Raw genomic sequence first — 21,810 nt, 5'->3', positions numbered from 1 at the left:
AGTTACACTATGTTCTTGCAACAACAAAACAAAACAAAAAAGCCAAGATTTTAAAAAGCCCTATGAGTATCCAGCCAAACTGTTCTTCATCCTAATAGCAGTGAGCCATTTACTTTTATTTTTAGTTTTAATTATAAAAGGGTTTTGTGTTCCTTATACAAGGAAGTCTTCCCAAACTCTCCTGGCTACCACTATACCACAAGCCTTACCAATGGCTTATCCAATTCTGGAGTATCCCAGTATGAGTATTTACACTGGTGATTCTGATAGAAGAATTTTAATTTGGTTTCCAAATCTGATATCAGATACCTGAAATCTCATCTGATATGTTATTCTCAAATCTGATTCTGATACAAGATTGTGATTGAGAATCACTGAGGCTGGGTTCTGAGAATTCTTGTTTCTATAGATTTATTTGAGAGCTTCTGTGTCTCCATGTGCTGTCTTACCCACCTACGTGTTCCAGGGAGGCCTTGAAGGTGTATCTATTCTAAACATGTAAATCTAGGTATGTGTGTGTACACACACCCATGCAGGCATGTGTATGTGTGTGAGTGTGTGTGTGTGTGTGTGTGTGTGTGTGTGTGTCTATGGGTATAGGTCTCAGGGTATCTCTGGGTATTCATGTGAGCAGATGTGTTTGCTGGGTGAGGGCCTGCATCTCTCTGTTCCCATGTGTGTGTCTCCGAAGGTGGGTGCCTGTGCCTCTGGGCGAATCTGTGTGCCTGTGATTTTGTGTCATGTTTACATAAGAGGGGAGATATTTGTGCCTGTAGGTAGACATGTCCTGTATGCCTGCACTGATGAGCCTACCATTTTAAGAGGCCTCCAACAGGGCAGAAGTTTCTACAGAGAAGGTGCCCCATGCAGGCTCCTGAAATGCCAGTGGAGCAGTCTCCAGGCTCCAGAGCTAGCAGCCAGAGTTCCTTTCCTGGTTGGGGAAGAGGAACGACAGATTTCGAGCATAAACACAGATCTCTGTGCTGAGCATTCTAATTCAGCAAGTCAAGTAGAAAGCCCGGGCAGCCGCCTGCTAATTAGCTACCCTGGGGACAAAATTGCCTGTGTTGGAGTGGATAATGTGTTTGCCTGTTTCCGTGGGATCCTTGACCACCTGAATGCCCCCCACCTCCCTCCTACCCTCTCCCATGGGTCTATCTCCCTGCACTCCCAGCTCAGAAAGATCATGCAGTGTTTCACTCTAATACATCGGCTTTTTCAAACAGGCCAATTGCTAAGCAAATGTCATTTGGGCTGAAGCACAGAAGGCTATAAATGAGATAAATGATCCATTTGAACAGATGAAGATGGGTCCCATGCTGGATGAAGATGAGCTAATAAAGTTCCCCACAACATCAAGGACAGGTACCATGTCCCCTCGCCAGGAAAACTGTGCTCTCAGAGACTGGAGAGCCTCTGCAGCACAAAACACATCCTCCAGTACATACAGCTGAACAGCTCCCCAGTCCCAGAGAGCCTCGGGACCCCTCTACCCGGCTCCCTTCAGCAGCCACTATGGGCCGGTGAGAGCAGGAGACTTGCCAGGCCGGGCTGAGCGACAGCCATCTACTGCGGTTGGAGTCATGCCCTTCCCACGCTAGTGCACACATATGTATACACACGCCACACATGGATACATTCACACTCGCAGCCAGGGCCCACGACTTTAACCTGTGCTAGGCTCTCCTGTGCATGGTTCAAAGGCTTTGCATACACCAAATTGACAGCTAACCTTTAATTAGATCTCTTGGAGCCACCTGTGCGTCAGGATGGGAAGAGACTGTAACAGATGGGGGGAGGCCAAAGCAAGCCTCCCCGCATCCTGGCCTTGGCAGACATTTCTAAGGCATACATGTTAATCTCTAAGGGAGCTGGAACACATGGCCTCAAGAAAGGTCATTGAACAAACATGAACACGATGGAGGACCGGAGATGGAGTCAGTATTGTCAGTACTCCTACACATACGTTGAAGCCCTAACCTCCCATGTGATAGTATTAGGAGGTGGGGCCTTTGGGAAGTAATTAGGTTTAGATGAAATCATGAGGGTGAGGTCCTCTTGATGGAATTATTGTCCTTATAAGAAGAGGAAGAGAGACCAGAGCTCTCCCTCTTTCTGTGCCATGTGAGGACACAGTGAGAAGGTGGCCATGGCGAGCTAGGAAAAGGGCCCTCACCAGGGACCAGAGCTGTCAGCACCTTGATCTTGGATTTCTCAGCCTCCAGAAAAGAAAATTCTGTTGTTTAAGCCACCCGGTCTATGGTATTTCGTTATGGCATCCAAGCCGACTAATACAGATACAGACTAGGAATTATACTTGTGCATATTTGCAAACATTGATTCACGTCTGAGTACAAATTACTGACATGCCCCTCTAGAGAGAGTAATGTCATGTGTACCACTCCCACCATTACTGTTGGTTACACTGTGCTGGGTGTTTCACAGACTTTCCCTTACCTTATTCTCAAGATAGCCCAGAGAAGCACACATTTACTGGCTCCATTTTACCAAAAAGATTAAATCTTGAATAGGCTGCTCAAGGTTCGTCGCACAACTGCTAAATGAGAGAGGCAGGGCGTGACTGGGTGGCTCAGTGGGTTAAGCATCCAACTTCGGCTCGGGTCAAGATCACATGTCCTGTTCGTGAGTTCAAGCCCCAGGTTGGGCTCTGTGCTGACAGCTCAGAGCCTGGAGTCTGCTTCAGATTTTGTGTCCCCCTCTCTCTGCCCCTCCCCTGCTCGTGCTGTCTCTCTCTCTCTCTCTCTCTCTCTCAAAAATAAATAAACATTAAAAAAAATTTTTTTTAATAAACGAGAGAGTCAGGGTTTGAACCCAGGTCTCCTGATTCCAGTGTGCACGCTTTCATGGTCTGCAGGGATAATAGTGATCTAGCACTCAGAGTTGGGGGAGGGAAGCCTGACCAGGGTCCGGGGAGAACAATCCTGCTACGCCCGTGAGACCAGAGCTTCCATTCCCCAGGGCCACCTGACTTGTTCAGCCTTGCACCTTATAACCCAGTTACTGTAATTGGGTACAGCTGTCTCCCAGAGCCACCGCTCCACAGGCATCTCTGAAGCCGTTGAAGAATTGGCTTGTGACTTTTGTTCAAAATAATGACCACGATACTGTAATAACATAAACTGATTTTAATATATGCCCAGCTAAACGACAAGGCTTAGCGCCAGCATTAGCGTTTTCTGGAATACAAGATTATTTGACTCTCAGTACAAAGTCACTTTTCATATTAATACAGCTACATGTTTTGAATTAATAATGAGATCATTTAGTGGTGCGTTTGGGCCTGATCTCTAACTGTAGCCGCCACACCCCACACCCAGGTTCCCTCATTTCCAGGTCAACGGGGCCCGGGGAGGGTTCCGGCTGCACGGTCCCACCTCTCCTGGGCTCCCCCGCCCCTCCCTTCTGAAGCCCCTCTCGTGCCTGTCCAGAGCTGCCCTGAGAATATTCTGGAGTCTTCATCGAGCCTGTGCGGAGAAGGGCCTGGAGCAGCCCTACAGACATGTCACATTCTTTCAGCTCTGGACCAGCACCCTGGCTGGCTCCCTCGGAAGAAAAATGAAGGTCTTCCTGACAGGCAAGCATAAATATTTTCTTTCCCAGCCTGGTTCAGATGGGGATGTTTGCCGCTAACAAAGTGGCAGCTGGCTATCTGGGAGTGTCTGAACGTGGCCCTCCCTGGCAGGGAGCGCGGCATCCGTCTCTGTCGGCACTCGTCAGAAGACAAGACCTCGCTGGCCTGCTTCCTTTGGAATGCGCCTCAGATGGCAGGGAGCAGGCAGGGAGCTCTCACATCACACCGGGTCTCGGCTTCTAGCTATCTCTTCAAGGGCTGGGAGTTTGCTGCTCTTGGCAGTCAGGCCTATTAGGAGTGTGGCCATCGGCTGCCCGGCAAGGCCCTTTATCCGAGCCCTCCATCAGGCGGTGAAACTCCATGTACGGGGACGGGAGGGGGTGCGCTGGGGCGGACCGGCTCTTCCCGCTTTGAAAGGTGCTCAGACCAGAAAGGGCAACACGACGTAATGGGAAATCGTGCTTTTCTTTGTAGCACGTGGCCTGGAAATGGAGCTGCAAGGCCCGGAAAGGTTTTGAAATAACATTTCGGGCTGGAGCCCTCCCTGCCCCCACCTGGAAATAGGTGTTAGGATGGAAAACAGGGCACCTCTCCTCACCACTCATCACCAGCCAGGGCTGTTTGAAATGAAAACAAAAAATTCTTCTTTAAAAGAAAATGTGTTTTCCAAAGTACTGTGAATTCTCTTCTTGACTCCCAAGTCCACAAAAGGCTGTATGAAGGCCCGATCCGCGGCTTGGAGCTATGGAGGCTGTTGTGGGAACCAGAAAGGCTGTTGGGGTTAAGTGTCACCAGCCCCCGGGTTATTGGGGTCACCCTGTGGCAAGGCTTGCATTCAACCAACAAACACTTGACAAGTGCGAGGCCTCTGAATGATAAAAATAGATACTAAGATCTCGGGTCACCTAGGCCTGGGTTCAAACCTCCGCTGTAGGTTGCCTCGGGAAAGTTAGCCAACCTTTCTGGATTTTGGTTTCTCCATATGTAAAATGAGAACACTGATACAGATTTCACAGGATTGTTATATCCTACTGAAGACTCCCTGTGAAAGTGCCCACTGTAACACTTGACTCCTAACCAGTGCTGGGCAACGTGTTGAATTTTGTTGAAGATGCTCACAGAGGTGTCCTACAGTCTGCAGCATAAGCAGAGCTCCTCAGTTTTGCAGTCAATACCTTCTGGGATCTGACCCAACCCGTTCTCCCTCCCAGTGGTCAAGATGCTTCTACTGAAATCACTGTGCCAACAAGCCCGGCCTACCGACAGTTCCTCTGCTCGTGACACACGGCTGCCACTCCCATGTGCTTGTCCATGCTGTTCCACACACTACACCTTAAAACAGTCCACTGCCCCCTCGTTGCACCCTCCACCTGGGTGCCCAAGTATTTGGGGGATGATGGCAACTACCACTTATTCAGTGCCATGCGTCAGACGCTTCTCCTATGTTATCTTGGATCTTTAGTTTTCAAGGTCGGGAAAGACAGAGTCAAGAAGAAAGAAGAGAGGGGAACAGTAAAGAGTTTCCAGAAGGGGAATGATATGGTCATATTTGTCACAGAGGAAAGATCACTCTGGGCCAAAGAGGCAGCTAGGGGTCAGGAGGAGGCCAGGGTCTGGGAAGAGGCTGAGGGAGGGGTCAGGGAGGAGGCTGTCGCAGTGTCCAGGCAAGAAAAGACAGTGGCCGTGGGTTCTGGATGGAGAGGCAAGGCTGGATCTGAGCCTTTGCTTCATTTCCCCAGGCAGAACATGTTTAGCGGCAGCCTCCATTCCTGCTGCTGGGATACAGTAGTGGACAGAGCGATGCAAGGTCCCTGCCCTCTGGGAGGATAAAGAGATGCAAGACAAAATAAATAAGAAAAATGTAGAGTGTGTCAGGTAAGGATCAATGCTATAAAGAAAAATCAAAGTTAGGGAAGATGATGCAGAAGGAAGCAGCCAGGGGTAAAATTACAGATACGATGGCCACAGAAGGACTTAGGGCCACTTTTGAGAATAGTCCTGAAGGAAGTGAGAGGGCCAGATGACAGATGTCTGGGAGCACATCCCAGGCAGAGGGAACGAGGAGCCCAAAGGCTCCAAGCTGAGCAGAGGCTGCATGTGTCGGACAGGGAGGGGGCCAGGGAGCTGGAGGGGGGCTCACGGGAGACAGGATTAGGCAAGGTCAGAGATGAAAAAGGGCCTTTGATGGTCCCGGCAAAGACTCCTTAAGGCGCCTTGCAGTCAGGGCCCTGATGGTGTGCCTTGGGCGGACCCCTCCCCCCTCCCGACCCTGATTTCTCACCACAGAGGGTACTGCGGCATTGGGTGTGACTGCAAAAGCTTTGAGGTTCATTCCATGCACTGAGCAAAAATCAGACCTTCCTGAAGGCCCTAGATTCCACATGCTGAAGTCTTCGGCCCTTTCCAAGACGGACTTTCCATTCTGGAGGTGCTTAGATAGCAAAAATGGTGCTACCTGGGGAGGCACAAGGCCTGGCTCCCCCTCTCATTGCCTGCTGTCCCCACCCCCAGGGAAGCAGGAGAGGGGCTGACTTTGGGCAACCCTGGCCTCTAGGCCTCGGGCCCATAAACACCAGGTCACGTGGCATGGATTCTTGCCCTGGTAAGATTAACCTTCATCCATCATGCCTTCATTCCTTCATTTATGCTCCTCAGGATCCATTTGCACATTCATTCCCTCCCTTATTCTGTTTGCTTATTCCTGTCTTCACTCATTCCTCACACATTCACTCATTTACTTATTAATTTTCCTCCCTCATGGCATTTTATCACAAGGCTAACTAAAAAGGTAATGGATTGTGCACCTCTCTGACTCCTCAGCTCAAAGCTCCTCAGCATGAGGACAGAAAGCACGTCTTATTCACAGCTCACATCAGCCTCTGGGGCCCCGCCTGGCCCATAGTACGTGCTTTGTAAATGGACGCCCATATCCACCCGTTCACCGCACATTCATTCCTTCGTGTGTTGTCAAACCTCCGCATGTGCCAGAATCTCAGCCTGGCACATTTTAGCAGAGAGATAAGCAAAAAGAGAATATAGAGCTAACAACTTATCTGAACTCGTCACCATCCATCCTATCCATCCGTTCATTTACTCGTTCTTCCGTAACATTTACTGTCATCACTCAGGACCAAATCCTCAGCCAGAAATGCGTTCATTTAGAACGATCAAGGGAAGGCGGAGACTGGGCTGGAGCTGGATCTTAAAGAATGGATAAAATTCCAGGACTGGTGGGGATGAAATGCAGTCAGGGAGAGGGAACAGTGTAAACAGAGGCTGCAAGAAAGCTCATAGTCGGGTGGGTTCTGACTGCAAATGGCCCCCGCCTCATTGGATGCTAGGGGCTGCCTGCTATCAAGATAGCTTGGGGCAAATCATGGAGGGCTTTAATTGCCAGGCGTAAGGGTTTGCTGTGCTCTGGGGGAGACCGACTTGGGCCTTTTCCAATTGTGGGGGGCGGGGGGGAGGACAAGAAAGCACTAAAGATTTCAAGTTGGTTGCTCCTGGGGCGGCATGATTCCCTGTTTTCCCGAAGGGGAGAAAAAGGCCTTCAAAAGAGGCCTAAGATTCCCCAACGGGACACGCAGCACAATTGGATCTTACAAAGTTTCGTGATAGCTTTTGTGCAGTTCAACCAAAGTGTGTAGACCACATTTCCCTCCTCAAACACGAGAGCTGGTGGAAATCAAGAGAGTGCTTAGGGCAGAGAGCTGGGTGTCTGCACCCACCAGAACCTCCTGTGTCCTCTCAGGTGGAGTGGGGGTTTCTGTGTAAGCATGGGTAGGCAGAGCCCAAGCCTGGACACCCAGGGCCCGTGAACTCACCTGGGAGCCCGTTTGACCACTAAACGAGGAGGTGTGGACTGCGTGGTGCCCGGCTCCGGCCAGCAGGCTTGGACCTGAACAAGAACAAAGTGTACTCAGCCTCTAGTTCCTCTCCAGTCTCCCAGCAGAGCTCCTGGCCTCCCTCGGGGCCCCTAACCAACAGATTTGCTCCTGGACTTAGGTCTCTGAGGGCACGGGAGATCCTCTGGCTGGGCGGAGGGAAAGGAAACATCAAATAATGATGACACGGTAGGGATGACTTTAACGCTTACTCTCTCAGATGCGAAAGCATTCACTGACAAAGCCCCTTCTTAATCATCATCTCATTGGATCCTAGCAAGGAGCAGAGGGGATAGGTGAGTGGGGAGCGTGATAACTCCCGTTTTAAAGATGAGAGAACTGAAGCCCAGAGAAGTAAAGTGACTTTTCTCAAAGGCACACGTCTGCTTAAGTGTTCTGCACTGAACCTCCGAACCAGTAAGAAGAACACGGCATCCTTGCTCAGTGAAGACAGCGTGGCAGATGTGAATGGCAGTTCCTGTAGTTGCGGTGGGCCAGAGGAAGCTGTGATCTTTCCTCCCACTGTCCTGTGACCTGTGGGTTACAAGCTGAGGCAACAATCTGCAGCGGGGTCAGGGTGTCACAGTGTGGGGATCAGGGCTCAGTGTTTGATGAGGATCTGGGTTCAACCTGAGTCCAGTACTCCCAACCCCGGCCCGGTGTCACTGCCACCATACCTGCCCTGATACTGACCTGGGCAAGACCCTGTCTACACTGGCAGCCTCCCTCTCTGCAGTGAGAAAGTGTGAAAAAGAAGGCCTCTAGGTCCCTTTCAGGGTCTGGGCTGTTGCAACCAGATCAGAGCTCAGGATGTGAAGGTGGAGAGTGAGAGCAGGAAGTCCCGGGGCTCCCCGGGGTGGGGCAGGCCTCGTGTGGGAGATGGAAGGCACCAAAGCTACCCTTGAGCCACCCTATGACCCCTGCCACATCTTTCTCTCCAGCCTGGGGGTCCCCTCCGCTTCCACATCTTGTTGACTTTGGAATTTATGAGGTGTGCCAATTGCCAAGGCCCTGGGACTATTACATTCCTGGACCCACCTTAGGAAAGCATCCTCCCTCCTTATCCCAGTATACACCAGTGGCCTGGAGGTGGAGGCAGGGGCACAAGGTGGGACCTCTCCGCTGCTGTGAACAATTATAAGAGGGAAATTATTGAAAAGCTGACAGAAGAGAGAAGTCAAAGGCAAGCTACATTCTGGAAGGGAAGGGGGGAGGACTCCTGGTCAACCTGATGGTTGTGTTCTGAAGCCGGCTTCTGGACTACAGGTCTGACTCCAAGCAGAGCTCAGGCTGGAGCGAAGAGCTTTATGGTATTTGCTTGGTTTATTGGCTCCTCGGAAAAGGATATGAGGCCCAGGCAGCTCTCTGGAGATAGGACCCCTGAAGGAAAAGCCGAGATTTATGGTTTCCGGAAACCCTCAAGGTTACTCAAGGCTGGGCAGAGCCAGCTTTCCTCCTTTCCCAGGTTTGAGAGAAGGAGTGCCTTTAGGTAAAAGAAACCCCAGAACCGTGGTGGGAACAATTCCCCATAATGCTTTCCCTGCTGTCACCTCCCGTGGTTCTCAGCAAGAACTCCAGGATCCTGTGGCCCGAGGATTTCCTCCTTCACAGAGATAACGGGGGACACGAGGCTGAGGAGGCTGGTGGGGCAACCCAGGTTGCACACAATCAGCGTCAGAGGAGGAACTCAGACCCAGCCAGGGCCTCCCTTTCTGAGCTCTTGCCACCAGAGTGACCTCGGAAGCCCAGTCACAAAATACCTGAGTCATCCCGACTAAAGAAAAATAATATTGCTAAGGCTAGGGCCCCTCTGTGTCACCCCATGCAGATCTGGGGCAATGGTCACCCACCAGGTGGCCCCCACACCAGCAGACCACACCACGGGACCTTGACCTTCCTGGGAACGCCCACCCCCACTACTCCTATGGACACTGACCCAGGCCAAGTGTCTGTGGACACAAATGTTTCGATGACAACCCTACTTCACAGGCACAAGAAGCTGGTTCCTGACATGGCTTTCCAGTCTTCCCTGGCCCCCGTGAGCAGGGTAAATTTTATTTCTGGGCTTAATTAGGGGACATGCCATAAATATTCATGTAGCAAAATGAGCCCTGGCTCACAAGTGCAACTGCTTCCCGCTTTGGGGGAAGTTAGCATTGTTTTCTAGCCCATGAGTAATGAGGCTCCGCTACTGGAGAGAGGAGCCTTTTTAACAGCCTCTCTAGGACAGAAAGAGAGAGCCACATTCGAGGCACCCACGCCCTCAGGAGTCTGCCTGGTCGTCCCAGGCCCCTCTGTCTCTCCAAAGCAGGGCAGAGCAGGGATCTCCTGAGGATCAGCCCTGAAGGGAGCCTTCAGCAGGGTGCTCAGCAGAGCAGAAGATGTATTATCTGTGTCTTGAGAACAGCAGTCGGCAAACTACAGTCTGTCTGCCACTTGTTTTTGTGAATAAAGTTTTATTGAAACACAGTCAGACCCTTCATTTAGCTACTGGCTACAACTGTGGAGGTGGGTACTCTTGCCAGAGAACTTGTGGCCTGCAAAACCTAAGATATCGGCCCTTTACAGAGAAAGTTCAACAACTCCTGCTCTAGAACCTTCCCTTCTCACCCTGGATGTTCATTATTATTAATAAAAAGCCCCATAATATTGAATTCTCTGGGCTCTAAGAAACATGGAGTGGTTTTAGAATCTTGTGATCTTAGAATCCTATCGCACAGACAGTGGAACCAGAATCCAGGCCCAGCCCCACCCCTTCCACAGCTGTGTGATGTGGGCAGGCTACTTAGCCTTCTGTCTATACATCCTCATCTATAGATTATGGGTAATAACAGTACCTATCGTATAGGGTTATTGTGAAGATTAAGCAAGTGAATATTTGTAATGTCCCTAAGAAAGTATTTAGCACAGGGGAAGCCTTATGTAAGTGTTCAGTCTCCTAGAATTTCAGAATCCCAAAGTATAGGATCTTAAACCCCCACAAACTTCAGCCCCTCTGATCTTAGACTCTCAGCTGGGGCAGGGGAACCCACATGTTTCTGACCGTGCTAAATGCTTTTCATGCATTATCTCGTTTACTCTCTGAAAACAACTCTTTGAAGTAGGAATTACTGCCTATTTACATATGAGGAAATTGGGATTTTACAAAGTTTAGGAAGGAGACTAACCCAAGGTCACACAGGGGTGAACTGTAAAGCTGGAACTGGAGCCCATGTGTACCTGACTCCAAAGCCTGTCTCCCAGATATTCCCACCTTCACCTCGTGCCACGGTCCCCCTTCTGTACCATCACAGGGCCTTCCAGCCACTGTTGGACACCTGCTGTGACAGGGAGCTCACGATCTCTGGAGACAACTGGCTCTCTTCTTAGAGAGCTCACTGGGATCTGCTCTCACATTTGCCCACCTCTTGGTCCTAGGTCTTCTCCTCCCGGCCCTGAAAAACCTAGGTGGGAGAAAAAGGGCACTTCTGGGGGTATCTGTCAACTTGCTGTGGGCTAGCAGTAGTCTGGGCCTCGAGCATTGGCAATGGACTAGACCTGGGAAGAAAGACTAAGCTCCACAGCTTTGGACAGAGCACTCCTCCAGGAAGCCCTCCTTGGACTCCCTTTCTTCCCAAGGCTCCCACCATTCCTGCCCTAACCCTCGCTCGATGAGACAAGGCCCGAGTATCAGATGGATTCTCGTATCCCTTGGACTCCCCGATCCTTGTATTCTATCTGCTGCCTTCTAAAGTCTTTTGAGATCTAGCCTCTCCTACAGCCCTGTGGCACAGCGATGCCCATCAGTGCTGTGGCATTACGCTCATCCTTAGAGTGTTCTCGACCTACAGGGGCATGGCTATTCCCATTTGCAAAGCGATGCCCCGACACCCAGAGGGGAGGGCGAATGGGAGGAAAGAAGCAAGGAAGAAATTTCTGCTGGAGAGCCCCTGCAAGCCAGGCCCTTTGTCTCATGGAAGCCACATGAGGGAGGCACGAACCCCACTTTACAGAGCAGGGAACCGAGGCTCTGAGGTGAACTCAGACTTGCTTTAGGTTATGGGGAGGGGAAAGGAGGGACACATTGATGAAGCATCCACTGTGGGCTAGGTGCGTTCACATATATGCCCTATTTTGCCGTCGGACACACGCAGAATAACACTCAAAGGGAGGTATTTTTCTTCCTGTTTTCCAGATGTGCAAAGCAACACTCGGAGAGCTGGGGTGGCTTATCCCAGCAGGAGCGGCGCTGGAACCAGGCTTCCCTGGCCGGGATAGAGCCCTGTCACCCACCCCCGACAGTCCTCAGGGCTCAGCACGCATCCTTTTGGGGAGTGGAAAAGGAAACACTGGGCCCTTTTACAGGGTTTCCGTGTGCATGACGGGGAGCCCCTGAGGATGGCAGACCTGCCACGGATGGGAGGAACGGTTTATTTTCTCTGCGTGCCGCTCTGGAGCCTTTCAAAGGTGTGAAGTTCCGTGGCCTGCAAAGGCCCGCTCCGCTGGCTGCCCAGAGCGGGCCCTGCCCGGGCCCCAGCCCCCGCAGGCCCTGGCCTCTTCATGTGCCGCCGCGGGAACTCCCTCCGGCCCACCTGGCCCCTCACTCGCTGAAAAGCTGCAGAGTGACAGGCCAGAAACCCGACTCCCATGTTTATTCACCAAACACAGAGCCGGCCCTCTGGGCTCTCCTCCGCCATCCAGACCCTCCGCTACCTCTGGGGAAGAGGGCTTTCCAGCCCACTCCTAGGCTCAGCAAACCTGGCACACTCACCTCCAGAGAATGGCCACAAGGAGGAGCATCCAAGCTGGCCCTGCAGCAAGAGAGAGTCTGGTTAGACACAAGGAAGAACTTCCTGCCCCTGAGGGGACATTCGGCTCAGAAAAGAAGGGGACCCTCTTGAAGTACTGAGCTCTGTTGGTAAGGACTCTGGGCAGTTGCGTCTGAGTTTCCTTCCCTCACCCCTACGATGAGACTGCATGATTCCCAAGCCCCCATCCCTACCAGTTCTGACAATGCTATGACTCAGGGCCTCACAGGAGCGGATAAGAGGCAGGAGACCCTGGCTCCATCCCGGCTCCACCAGCGACTGACTGCCGGAACATGGGCACAGTTACTTCGCTGCTCTGGACCTCGGCCTCCCAGTCCTTAAAATGGGCATAATTATCAAAGGGTAGTTATGAGTTAATGGATACAAAATCCACTATAATAAGTCCTAACCATGAAGTGCTCTACATGGGCGAAATGGACTTATTATTGCCAGTCTTCCTGCCTTACTGCTTCCTCCTTCTCTCTCCTCCCTCCTCCAGCTTCTTTTGACCCTTCCTCCTCTCCTTCTTTGCTTCCCTAAAAGGGAAAGTTAATGTGCCCCTTTCTCTACCTAGCCAGTTAACTGAGAAACATGGTTTACAAATTGAGAGGTTTTTGTTTTGTTTGGGTTGAGAATTTTTTAATGCAGTTAATACAGTGGGTGTAGGAAGGTGGGGGCGGGGGGCACAGGGAAATACCCGTAAAGCATCCAAATCCCCTCAGGCAGCCTTCTAAAAGAGTCTGGAATATTCTCCCTGCTGGGGCACGTCTGGCTGGGTGCCTGTGAAGTGGAGCAGCGAGAAATCGGAGTCACAATGTTGCCGGACTGGACCAAAGGTCTAGTTCTCAATGTTTCCACCTCCGGAGCTATCAAATCATGGACTGTTTAGACAAGACTGGGCAATTACGCTGGTGAACTGATCGGTTGTGTCCTTATATAATAGCCAAGGAGGTCGCATGGTTACTTTTTAAAAACTGAACTGATACTGTTGTTGTTTTTCTGTCGCCTTTTCCCCCCACCGTTTTTATAGCTGAACTGACTGTTTTGGTTGGACTGACCTATTGTTTGTCTAAATGGACCCATTGGTGGAGGAACTGAGTGGCTGTTTGTCTATAGTGACCAGCTGTGGGACCCAGGGGGTTGGTTGGGGGCTGTCCTGACAGGATATTTTAGCTAAATAAACTGGTCTGGGGCCTGCAGTCGAACCGGCCAATGCCAACCCCACCCCTCAACCTTCTTGCCCGCACTGGCCTTTCCAGTGATCCCATCTCAAACGTTCCAGCCATAAACCCCACCCCGTCCACCGTGAGAGGATGTGTAGTGCTGCCGTACGTTAATAATTAGGTTTCACGTCAAGAAAGGAGAAAGCCCAGGGCGCCTGGGTGGCTCAGTGGGTTGAGCATCCAACTCTTGATTCCGGCTCAGGTCATGATCCCGGGTCATGGATTGAACCCCGTGTGAGGCTCCACACTCAGCGTGGAATCTCCTTCTCTCCCTCTCTTTCTCTTTCTCTCTCTCTCTTTCTCTCTCCCTCTGCCCCTCCCCCTCTCATGCACGAGTATGCTTTCTCTGAAATTTAAAAGAAAAAAAAAAAAAAGGAGAGAGCACAATTGAGGACCTGACACATCACCCCGCTGCCTATTCCCCTTGGGCTTGTGGGTCAGCCCTGCCTGCCCGGCTGTCACCGCGGCCTGAGCCCTCGGTCCTGTCCCTAGTTGGAGTTAGGGGATCGTTGCACCGTCAGCACAGCCCCCTCATTTGCCTCTTTAACTCACTTCCTTTCTTTGCCGACCGGTCCGTGGACTTTCAATGGGGCCAGGGCAAGAGGTTCCTCATCCCCGCTGCCCCATTCACCCTGCCCACCCTCCTTGGCCTTTCAGGCTCCCGGTGAAAGAGACGGGTCCACAAACTGGAGATTTGCCATTGTCCCCTTTGTAAAGGCTCTCCATCGGCCTCGGCCCCACCCCTCCCATCACTGGGATCAGCAGGGGTGGCCCCGGAGGGCTGGCGGGTGTAATAGGGCACAGCATACCCAACACTCTTGCTTAGAATCAGGGCTGGGGCCTCAGAAACTTGGGCTGTGCTTCAGAGCAGGAAGACAAGGCACAGATTTCCCACTGCCTCCCTCCTCTCCCGATCTTACAGATGGGGAAACGAAGGGTCACGTAGTAAGACCCTTGACACCCAGTCTGCCGTTCCATTAGCTCATTTCCACTGTGTCTTCCAGTAGTGAAAAGGCAGCGGCATTTATCATTTGCGTTAATCCAATATGCCGCACCATTGAAAATGTGTATAAAAGCTGCAGTCAGTAGTTGAGGAAGTTTGGGGTCGTGGTTTTGTTGTTTAGCATCTGAAATCAAAAGCTAGAGCCATGAAAACAGCAATTCTTGGTTGAACTACTTCAAAAATAAATAGAAACACGGGCCTGACTAATTTGAAATTCAACTCACAAAAAGGAAACAAAGCCAAATTGTTCTTTTCCTGTTTCTAATATTCGTGCTCCCACATTTAGATTATTTAATCCAACTTCCTATCTGTAGGTGGGCCTACGGTGGCCCAGAGAGGAGGTCTACTTGCCTAAAGGCACACAGCATCACAGGCAGGGCTGGGCTAGCCTACGTGGAACAGACCATGCGCTGCCTCTCAGGCAGGCGTTGCAGTTTGGGAGAAATCTCGGCAACATCAGAATGGTATTCTTGGAACTAGTTGGGCACTGCAGTTTGGTTTGGGGACTTTGCAGTTTCTAAACTAAGCTGGTTTTTAAGGGAAGATTTGAAATTGGCAAAAGAGGCTGTTTCCAAAGTTTGGCCCACGGGGGGAAATTGCAAGATCTCTTAACATTTCTAACTTGAGCAGCTCCCCCACCCTGAGGAGTTTTGGGGGGGTTAAGGTGAACACCGGACCAGGAGATGCTGAGTATAAGCTGAGCTAGAGAAATGATCTTTTGAAGAAGATAGTTTCAAATTTAAGCAGCCCCTGCATAGATTCTGTCTTTATGATGCTTGAATAAAAAGTAGGAGGTTTTGTATTTAAGTTATCTCTGGCTAGTCCTTTGACAGAGTTTTGGGATGAACTCACTAGGAAATGAACGTTTTCTAAAGTAGCAGGGTGACTCTGAAGCTGGCTGATTTGCTTTCTGGTTTAATCCTCAACATTGTAATAGAATCCTGAGTCTCACTATCTGTCTCCTTGTGGTATACTTCCCCCTCCCTGGGATTTATGGCCTGTAATGAGTCCCCACATCTCTCTGAGCCCCCAACGAGCACTTGATAACGTCATCAACTCATCACCGAGCCATCCTCCTCAAGCCGGCTTCTATCACCCCCTCCAAGTGTGATAACCATCAGAGGCTGGTAATTCCCAGCCAATTATCTAATCCACATGTTGTCCGGATTGTGTAAACCCCAGCCCGTGAAGATCATAAAATAAATAAGCATGAAATGGTTTGTAGTTTCCAATCTCCTCTCACCTGATAGGCCAGGCTGCCTGGTCCCAGGCGCGACCGTGGCTCCGTGTCCTTCCAGGGGAATACGCAGCTTAGGTTTCAATCCGGACCTGTTCGCTGCCGTTTCTGAGACAGAGGCCACAGGCACACACACCAGACACACAAAACTGCCCTGTCCCTCCTGCTCCCCCGCCCATGCCTCAAAGGGGCAGAAGCTCCATTTTACAAATACGCTAATCCCTGGAATAGTCTTGTCCTGCAAGGCACCAGTGTGGGGAATTCAGAGGGTGGATGGCTTGCTGAGACAAAAGCAAAGCTGTCCCTCAAAAAAGCAAAGAGTGGTAGGAACTTAGAGTGATGAGAAGCAGAGCAGAGAGAGGCAGAAAAGGAGATCCTCAGTTCGAGGAGGGGCAGAGAACAGTCAAATCGAACTGTGTTGTCTAGACATAAACACAAGGATGCCAAGGGGCTAGCTCTGTGTGCGTGTGTGGAGTTAGGTGAGGATGTGGGCTGGGCCAGGACTGGGGCCAAATGACCTCTAAATCCTTCTTTGCCTCTGAAATTCTTTAAGGATATGTCTAAAAGCCTGTAATCCCAAAATTCTTTAATTCATAGATCCTATACTTCTCTAATGCAACAGACACTCTTTGATTCAAATGTTCTGTGATTCTAAGAGTCTATAATCCAATGAGTCTGTAATTATAAACTGCTATGATTATAGAAGTCTACAATTCTTTAGTTCTACCATTCCACGATGCCAATATTCTGTGATTCTAAGATTATATCATTCAAAATTTCCTTAATTTAATATTCTAATGTTCCACCACTCTTGAGTCCTATGATTCTAAGAGACCATGATTCTGGGTTTCTATAAACTTTTCTGTATTTCTAATGCTCTACAATTCTAGTAGTCTAGAATTCTGATTCCCTAATCCTAAAAATCCATAATTCTAATGTTCTATGCTGCTAAAAACCTAAAGCATGTCTATGGTTCTATAAATCAGTTTTTCAAGAATTCTCATAGTCTAGGATTCTCATATTCTGGGTTTCTAAGATCCTGCAATGCAAAGATATTTTTATTCCAAGTTCTATATTTTGAAGAGTCTAGAATTCTAATATTCTTAGCTCCGTGATTTTTAATGCTGTATGCTCACATAATTCTAACATTTTCCTTATTTTATGATTTCGTTATTGCAAACAGAAAGTCGTTTCAATTACAAAGTACAGGACTTAAGCCACAACTGGCAAAGAATCGTGCGACTACCACAGCTGTCCCCTGAATCGGGCTGTAGCGTGTCCCGGGGCCGCCGAGCCTTCCTCGGCTGTGAAGGGGACCAGAGAACGGCTGGTTTATTCAGCCTGGACTCCAGAGCTGCCGGCAGACAAAGGCGTGAGGAGGTGGGGGCCCAGGCCCGGGGTCAGGCTGAGGAGGTGGCCCCCACGCCTCCCGGAGGCCCCTCCTCAACAGCCAGGTTTCCAAACATCTGCCAGCATTTGGGTCCCGATTGCTGTCCTTTAAAAGTATCCCTCTCCCTTTCTTGTTCTCCATCAAGGGCTCCCATGACAATCATTTCAAGCAGCTAATGAGTTTCAGATGGCCTTCAGGAGCCTGGGACGGATGGAAGCTGGGGGGTAAGGATTCTTAGGCCGAGTTTCGTGGGCAGGGGGGAGGGGTGGGGGCGGGGGTCAGAAAGAAAATCTTTTGTAGCTGAAGTGCTATGGGCCCCCAGCCCTCCCATCCAGGCCTGGAGTCAGAACCTAGAAGGGAGCCCGTGGTCACTCCACCATCCTCTCTCTCTAACTCATCGCTCACTGCCTCAAACTTGGATGGTATAAAGACCCAGAAGCATTATGTGAAAGCATCAAGGCCTTCCTAAGGCCAAGATGCCATTACTCACCTAATAGAAGCACCTCTGCCATCAACAGAAATAATCCTTGTCAGAATCCACGTCTTCTGTGACGGTCGTTGTCCAGATGCACGGCAGGGGGGACGGGGGGTGGGGGGCGGTGAAGCCCGGAGGCTCACTCTGGTGCCGTCTGACCTGGGGTGGGGCTGGCTGTGGGGGATGCCACCCTGGGCCCACTGGCACCGCATAGGGGCACCTCGGCCAGCCTGCAGCTTCTTCCTAGCACGGCTCTCTCCCTTTGGGGTGCTCCTGTCCCCGCGGTTGGCCTGGCCTGGGACCCCTCAGGGGCCCACTGTGACCCCAAGGGGCTTTTTCCCCACTAGCACCGGGGGGCATGGGGAGACCAGAGGCACAGGAAGAGGCATCCCGGTGTTCACTTCCATGGCATTCGGAAAGCCCAGGAAGCAGCCTGTGCCCAGAACCTGGCCAGGATTACACAGTGGGTTCTGTGACGTTCTCCCTCCCGGCTGCTGGGGGACTTCCGCTGCTTTTAAGGTCTAATTTAGGGATCCACTTAAGTGAGCAGAACATTGAGAAAGGCACACCGGTGCATTTCAGAGGAACTCACACTCCACAGCCCACCAAGGCCATTCGTGTCCAGGAATTTAGGGGGACAATTCTGCCGCAGGATGTGTACAGTTTCGGGTTTGGAGGGGGTCTCTCCTGGCAAGGGAGACCAAACCTTGTAATTAAGTAACTTGCCGTTTCCTTCAAGGCATCAACAACAACCACCACGTCCTCCCCGTTGCCTAAACAGGACAAATCCCGGGTTAAGCAGTTCCTGGTGGTCCGCTCTCACACATGTGCAGAGGGAGAAAAAAACCCCGCCTGGAAGCCGGCCTCCCTGCTTCCCAGCAGAAGCCGCCTCCCTCGCCCCGCCTCAGCCCCCCTCCCCCCACCCCCCACCCCCCGTCGCAATTAGGGGTAATCTTTTGTTGCCTGGAAAGTGTAAAAATCGCTGGCTTTTCTTTTTGCATGCATAATATCATTTCCCCTCCAAGTGCGTTATTTGGTTTGGGAATTACATCTATTTACAAGAGTAGATGTTGCACAAAGGTTGTGTTTATGTGGAAAATTATATCGGTGACACGGGCTGATTGGCATGTGGAGGCTGGGAGAGCAGGCCGAAGAGGCCTTCTCATCAGCTTGGAATAACAAAATGATTGTATTTTCAGCAAAGCTAATTGATCACATACCTCACTGGGCTATCTGTTTACTCAAAGGCCGTCCAGGCCCTGGGAAGGTGGAGAGGACAGAGCCCGGGGCAGTGGTCACCGCCAGACCAAGCCAACCTTCCAAGGTGCTGGGGGTGCAGGGCCAAGACAAGGGCATGGGACAGGTCATGGGGTCATGCGGTTGGACAGAGAGGTGGGAAACGAGGCCCAGACCCGATGCTGGCGGTCGGTGTCCTTTCTGCAGGACCCCGGAAGACAGCATGAGACACCGAAGGTGTGGGAAGGCCAAGCTGGAATAAGCTCAGGGGCCACCGCAAAGAAAAACGAGCTAATTCCCTTCCTCTCTTCCGTTCCGAAAGCTGACCCAAGAAGGGCTTTTCAGCTGGTGCTGAGCTGGCTGCACTGGGCCCTTGAGGAGTAAAAGCGCTGGAAACCTGGCTCCGAGTACCTGCCTTGACTGAGTGGCTCTGTGCGTTTTCAGGGCTGTCTTTGTGCCGCTCGGGGGAGCTCTCCATCAGGGCCCGGGCTGGGGGGCTGAATGGGAGAGAAGACTTGTTGGGGTTCAGGCGTGTGGTTGAGGACTGCATTCAGCTTCTAAATCCGCAGCGGGGAAACCTGAACCCAACGCTCTCTGACACCCTCCCCAGAATAAAGACTTTGCTTCTTGCCTTCAGGGAAGGCAAGTCACACTTTACAGACAACTAGGTACAAGCACCAGTGCCTGGTGTGACGGGTTCCGACTGTGATCTGGTCTCCTTGTTGCTCATCGGTTTCATATTTAGCTAACTTTTCCCAAAGCAAGGATAAAGAAGTCTTTGGGAACAATAAGGAGGAACCCTGCAATCCTAAATGACCACTGAACCCGGCAGCTTTGTCTTACAAACAGGGAAAAGGAAGCCTAGCATATTCCAATCTTTGCTGATCCCCGCTGATGCCATGGGCGCCAGGTTGTGTATGATTTGGGGGTCCTCAGATCAAGTGATGCTGAGTAAACTTCAGATACTTTTTCTCCCAGCTCAGCCACGAAGTTCTCCCCCTCTATCCAGGGGCGAGCTACATAAGCCCCAATTCGGAATCTATTGCCAGTAGTGCTGTGCATGTATGTGTGTGTATGTGTCCACTGTTGCCTTTCAAAATCTCTGGTCCTTCCTAGAGACAAGCAGCTTATTAATGTGGTGCTCTCAGAATTGTTTTTTAATTGGAAACATTTTGCAATGAAAGAACATTAATAAAACCTGAATCCAAATCAAACTTCTCTGTGTATGTTATTTTTACTCTGCAGTCAACTGCTTTTATTAGATTTAAAACTTTCACTGTGCTTTTTATCTCTGGCTGTATAATGTTCTACAATAAAAAAAAAAAAAAACAATGACTTCGAAGTCTGGCAAAATAATATACTTTCTTGGATGTCTCTGTGTGTTGCCAATTAGCTTTGCCGTGAACGCAGGGCCCCATCCATCACCCGCCTCTGGGTGGCTGTAACGGAGACCTAATTTGTTTCATATGCCCGGTGCTCTCTGAGCCATTCACCAGTGCCTCCAACCTGCTGAGGAGCGGCCAGGCCAAAGAAAAAGAGATGAATGACAAGAAAAACCCGAGACAAGCCAGGGGGACCCCTTATCAGAACGGGGCCCGGCTCTGCTTGCCCCAGGGGAAAATCTCAGCCTCTGTGCCTCCCTCCTAGTCCCTCCTCCTGACATCCACCCCCCACACCCCTTCCTCCATTTCTTCTCCTCTTTCGTGACCCAAAAGACCCAAACCTCACAGGCTCTGAGGCCTCGAGTAGAGAATGGAAGGCTTATCCTTTTCCCCCAGCTTCCCGGGGCTGGCCGCTGTCCGTTCCCCTCTCGGCCCATTCCCACCCCCTCCCACCTACTCCTTTTACAAGCCCGACTTTTAAACCTCCAGTTCCCTAGGAATTTTATGAATGCTCAACACAAGCCAAAATAAACTCGTAAAGAAAAAGTTTCTAAAGAAGGTCATAGACCCGTACAGCAAGTGCTAAGCGGCAAATACAAAAGTTCTTCGGGTGGCTGGGGCTGAGGTCTGGGTGGTGGAAAGTTGGGGTCAGGGGAAAGAAAGGCGGGGAAGGAGGAATAAGGAGTGAAGGCTTCCTTTTCTCTCCTGAAAGGAGAAAATAAGGAATCTCTAAGTCCCAGACCCACCAAATCTTTATTTTAAAAGAAAAAAAAAAGCCGAGGGAAGGAAAATGAGGGTCCCCAGGGTCAGAGGCCTCTTCTGGGTCTCAGGATCATGGCGCTGCCTGTTATAACCCTCAGGAGCAATGCTGCCCACTGTAGTAGGCACTCATCGCATAGACCTATCGAATCAAAAACTCAGTCTGCTAGCAATGCTTTGAGAGCTACCACATTGGGTAGCGCAGAGGTAAGACATTTCTTCCGTTGTATAAGGTTCTAGTGGACAGCACTGGAGGGTCGTGCTTGGCCTTGGAAGACATCATTGTGGTCGTGGTGTAAGATGGTTCCTTCCTCTGGGTTTTCATAGGTCCTCGAGCCTCTATTTATCCCCGTCATAACACATGCTCCTTGGGGGCTGGGCCCCGTCTGTCTTCTCTTTTCCCTTGAGCTCAGTCTTGAAGAAAGGTTAATACGAGTTGTCAGGGCAGAGAAGATGGGAAGGGCCTTCTAAGCTGAGGGAATGGTAGGTGCGAAGGCCCTGAAGTCTGAGCAAACCTGAGATGTTCCAGGCCTGGGAAGTAGCCCCATATGCCAGTGGGTATGGTGCATGTTGGCTGTGGCTGGAATCTGAGGCCAGAGACTGAAAGGCCTTGGATGTCCTTTATCATGTGGGTGAGACTGAGCTCTGGAGGATTTTAAGCCTGAAAGTCATACAATCAGATGTGCAGTGTGGAGAGCTTCTCTGGAGGCCAGTGTGGGGGCTGGACTGGTGAATGAGAGGCTGGAGGCTGGGAAATCGAGAAGGAGGCTGATGGGATGTCCAGGTGAGAGAAGTTGAGGCTGTCACCAAGGGGGACGGAGGAGGGGCATGGCCAGACCGAA

At 50.8% G+C, this 21,810-nt stretch overlaps 1 long non-coding RNA gene across 1 annotated transcript; it reads right to left on the bottom strand.

Annotated features, from left to right (window-relative positions):
- Window positions 1-11,475: 11,475 nt before the first annotated feature.
- On the bottom strand, window positions 11,476-18,410 carry LOC128312022 (uncharacterized). The gene is made up of 3 exons (XR_008290782.1): window positions 17,607-18,410; window positions 12,961-13,043; window positions 11,476-12,266 (listed from the first exon to the last, which is right to left on the bottom strand). It is a non-coding gene; the product is annotated as an uncharacterized LOC128312022 (long non-coding RNA).
- Window positions 18,411-21,810: the final 3,400 nt, after the last annotated feature.

The sequence above is a fragment of the Acinonyx jubatus genome, chromosome C1, assembly GCF_027475565.1.
Source record: "Acinonyx jubatus isolate Ajub_Pintada_27869175 chromosome C1, VMU_Ajub_asm_v1.0, whole genome shotgun sequence".
In the NCBI taxonomy this organism is placed as follows: Eukaryota; Metazoa; Chordata; class Mammalia; order Carnivora; family Felidae; genus Acinonyx; species Acinonyx jubatus.
The sequence above is the reverse complement of the archived record's forward strand: the minus strand, read 5'-3'. Positions and strand labels throughout refer to the sequence as shown.